We start from the raw sequence: 4,811 nt of genomic DNA, 5'->3' as shown, positions 1-4,811 counted from the left end.
TGCTAACGCTTCTTCGGAGATTCATGGTAGGTTTAGGTTTGCAATTTTGGTTTTGATTTTAATTCAAACACTTTCGGAAAATCAAATTGAAAATTTCAATTTTGATTTTTTTTTTAATATATAATAAATTTAAAACGACGTCGTTTTTGTCTTTTTCCCCTAATTTTTAACTTTAAATAACGTCGTATTGGTTTCATTCGAACACAGCATCCACCGTGGCATCTGAGTCGGATTCCGTTTGCAAATTAACGGGTTTGACTAACAGAGAGAAAGTCAATGTACTAATTGGCCAAAAAACATTATTGAGGTATGTATTTACCGATTTTAATAAGTTCAGGTACTGATTAAACTATCAAAATTGTTTGGATATTTATTGGTACCAAATGATGGTGTTGAGGTACTAATCGGCCTTTTTCCCAATTAAGGAGAGTAAGAATTTTTTAGTACCCAAACACAGAAACATTAATATATTCCTTCTCACACTCATTTTTTTTAGCTGAACATTTTTATAAACACTTAGTAGTGTCCACTCTTACATATACGTAGAATTTCATGAGAGAAATTGTACTATGGTTTCATGGGGCTGTGCAAAAAGCACAGCCAGTACTTCTGAAGCATCGTTCACCTGCGCATGTCCACCATATGACGCTCCAAGTTTAGGCTATTTAATATAAGCAAAAGTTTACTCTGTATTAGTATAAACATTATAAACCGGAGATGAAATCCTTTACCTATTGGAAGAAACTGCTACGTTGTTTCAATATACTCAAATCAATCATGGGAGATTAAGGAGCCACTTTTTTAGTGTTTCACTCGAAGTGGTAGCCTAAACCTTAATTCTTTATGTATTTCAAACCCTAATTCTTCAAGATATACCTCGATTGTTATGCAAGATGGTGCCTGCAAAAACAAAGAATGTATAAAACGTTAGATGAATTTGTAACTGTTACGAAGTTATAAACAATCTAAAGAAGAACGTATAACATTAGATGAAACACTTACAAAAATTTCAAAACACAACAACACAATTGCAAGAGACAAGAAAACACAAAAAAAAATATATTTAAAAGAAGGACGTCAAACAGAAGGGAAAGATAGGAGAAGATGCCACAGGAACAAAAAATAATAAAAACAATCGAGAGGAGATAAAAACAGAACGAAACAAACGCAAAGATACAAAACCATAAACATGAGAACCAAGAAACCAATATATAGCTCGCCGATCATAAAATACCCTAAAAATCTAAACAAAAAAAAAAGAACAAATCTAACTAAACTCTGATAACTAGCGATATATATGAAGAAAATCTATTGCAAATCTTACCAACTCGAATATCCTCTTCTTCTTAGGTCGATGTGTTTTATTTTTAATTTTTGGTAAGTATTTTTGAAGTTAATTAATTAAGTATATTTAAAAATTTTCATTAAAAGGCAAAGGATAATTAGCCACCTGAGATAGTTCAAAATCTTATTTTTACTTCGCTTTTAATATATATGATTTGAGTTGACTTGGGTAGACTCACTTGACTATTATTGTTCTATCTATTTTTCCCCAGACTTTTGACCTGATTATTGAATCCCCAATCTTATAGATATCAACACTAAACCATCTGGACTTTGGTGGACTTTGGATGACTCCCTCATCTATTTTTGTTAAAGTGATGTTATGTAGCTTGTGATTTTATTGTTGTGTTTCTTCTCTAGTCTTTGCTATGTTTGAAGATAATCTTTGTAAGATATATGTAGCAGCAATGAGTTACCTTTTTCCGTTTCTTCTTCTATTTGTTTAACCTTCTTTTATGAACTATTAGCCTAAGTAATAGAAGTTTTGCTTGCTGGCTGTGATATCGTTGGAATCCTTCCGAAGTCTTTCTAATATCAACATGTCTTAGATTTTCACTTACATGTCATAGATTTTCACTTACATGTTTTATTTAGCTAACGCTTATGAAAGAGAGATAATGAGATATGTACATATCTTCTCTCTCTATATATATACCAACAATCATTCGAATCCCTTCTGTTCTTAATTAATATTCCGTTAAATAATGAGTGCAAATATATCTTCTACAACTCTAGAGTTGGAGAGAGCGTCCTCTTTCTTCCTATTCCATCAAAGTCAAGATTCTCTCCCAACTCCAAAGCTCAACTTGTTTCTCTGATGGCAAATACCAATTCCGTCGTTTTTTCTCTGGTGGATACAACTGGTACGTACTGTATTGTGTATTCACTTAGTGCCAGAACTTAAATAGATTTTCATAAAAAAAAAAAAAAGATTTTCATCTTCCTCATCATTGATCATCAAAATAATTGTTCTTAAATGTTTATTTTTTCGTATGCAAACTTTCAGGAGAATGATCATATACCCAAAAGGGAATGAAAATGACAATGGGAGTGGGTATATTTCAATGTATGTCGAAATAGATATATAGCACAAGTCTCATGTTCACACAGCCAATGGAGGTGTTTGCAGATATCCGTTTTTTTGTCTTTAACAAACAAAAAAACAAGTACTTTACTATTCAAAGTATGTATATGTGAACATGTTTTAGTACACATGTATATTTGCTTATATATGTTCTTATTCTCTTTGAATATATATGTTTATATATGTGTATATCCAGATGTGGAATCAAAGCCGTTCAATTCAATACTTTACGAACGATGTGGGGATTGCCTCAAGTGCTTCCTCTCGATACATTCAATGACCATAAAAACGGATACATCTTTGATGGTGATCATTGTGAGTTTGGTGTTGATATCATTGTGAGTTTGGTGGAGCAACAATGATCTCTTTTGGCCATAAACTTAACTATCCAACTAAATGGGAAATCATCTCTTTTGGCCATAAACTTCCTTTTCTCAAGTTCTCTTGGATAGTTAAGAATTTCTCTCAGCCAACAGAGAATCCTTACGCATCAAGCAATTTTTCAATGGGAGGAAAAAATTGGTAAAAGTTTTACAAAAATATATGATATAAGAATTTTTTGCTTAGAAATATGTACATAAATCGAGCGTGTATAAGAGTTTTTACTAGTGCACATATAATAACGTTTTGTAGGATTTTAAAGTTGTATCCCAAGGATTACTCTACAGAAGATGGTAAATGGCTATCCATTTACCTATTTTTAGCTGATGGTGAAGTTCTAAAGGAAGATGAGAAGATTTACGTGCAAGCAGATCTGAAAGTTGAAGACCCACGAGGATCCGATCACTTGATAAAAGAGCGTATGTTATAAAACACTATAATTACATTATTATTTCTAAGCTTTCTTAAACTAACACTGGCTTCATATATACAAAAAAGTTAACACTCGCTGATGAGGTGAAATTAATCGTTCGTAATTCTTGATTAACCAATGCTTACATATTCTATTTTATTGCAGTTGACTGATGGCTCAAAAAACCAGGAACAGGATTTGGTTGAAATCACTACGTGTCTATAGATGAACCACGACAGTCTTATTTGGAGTTTGGACCATGAAGACACTTTGAAAGTTGAGATCGAATTTGAAGTTGTTTCTGCGACCGATCTTCCTTTAATAACTAAGCTCTACTTTTAGAATATTTTAAAAACGTTTTTCAATTATCTTTAAAGTTATTTAATTTGTTTAGTTTGGTTTCGAAATTTGACTAATATGATAGACTAAACTTGAGTTCAAGAACAGTTCTTACTAAAACCTTGACTATCGATTATCTGTTTTATGTTCATATGTCTTTGCAAATTATCTATTGCCTAACGTTTTTATTTATTGATTTTATCTTCTTATTCTGTTTGTTGCCATCATCAACCACTAATATTTTTGTCATAGCTTAATTCGAGTTTTATTAATTCGTCGTTTAACTATAACACTTCCACTATTTGATAGATTTGACATGTACATAATATTGTGATTATCTATGCACTTGCCAATTTATTCTTAGGGTTCAGAGATCTGACATTCGTCTTGGTTCATGTTCCTTGCCCCTCAAATTGTTAATTGATTGTTAAAACACAAGCCGGATCATGCTGCTCCATATCTCCTTTCAACGACATGCTTAAGCTGACGATGACACATATGAACTGTCGCCAATAAAAAGGTGTAAGAGCATATGTAAAAATTGACATAATGCACGTCATTAACAACAACAAAATGTAATATGTAATATGCATTTGTATATAAATTGACATGTGGCGGTATATATACTTGATAGTTTGATTATAAATTACAAACACAATGAAAACTACATTTATGTTGTATTTATGTAGCATGCATGTAATATGTATTAAGTTCCATTTGGAACGGAACCTATGAACTGATATTTTACAATTGACTAAAAGTCTAAAACAGTGAGATTATTTTTTTTTTCTTTGAACATTGAGAGACGAATATTGCACCTAATGCATATATTTATGTATGTATACTATGCGTTAAAAGAGGATGCTTAAAATCTGTGAGATATCTAAGTTTCATATAAAAATATATCATCATCATATATAGTATATACGAAGTAAAAATTTAAGTTTAACCTCTCTTATTCAAACGTAGGATGGCTAATTATTATTTGCTTCTCCTTAAATTTGTTTAAATTAATTTTTATTAAAACTATTAAAAATTGAAAAATAGTTTAAAATTAACTTAAAATAAATATGTAATTATATATTGGATAAGGTCGTCTGTTATTTTATTTATTGTTTGCAGTTATCTATAAGAAACTACATGGAAGAAACCCTAACTTGGGTTCAGAACTATAAATATATCTTTTTACGTTTGTATTTTGCACTAGCTAGGGTATTCTTTTTACTTTGTTACAAATTACGACGCAGGCAA

The 4,811-nt window shown here is 31.1% G+C and overlaps 1 pseudogene; it reads left to right on the top strand.

Annotated features, from left to right (window-relative positions):
• The first annotated feature begins 1,961 nt into the window (after positions 1-1,961).
• On the top strand, positions 1,962-3,239 carry LOC18014353 (annotated as a pseudogene).
• The last annotated feature ends 1,572 nt before the right edge of the window (positions 3,240-4,811 follow it).

Source organism: Eutrema salsugineum, unplaced genomic scaffold, assembly GCF_000478725.1.
Source record: "Eutrema salsugineum unplaced genomic scaffold, Eutsalg1_0 scaffold_3, whole genome shotgun sequence".
NCBI classification, from domain to species: domain Eukaryota; kingdom Viridiplantae; phylum Streptophyta; class Magnoliopsida; order Brassicales; family Brassicaceae; genus Eutrema; species Eutrema salsugineum.
This window is presented reverse-complemented; position numbering and strand designations above follow the sequence as displayed.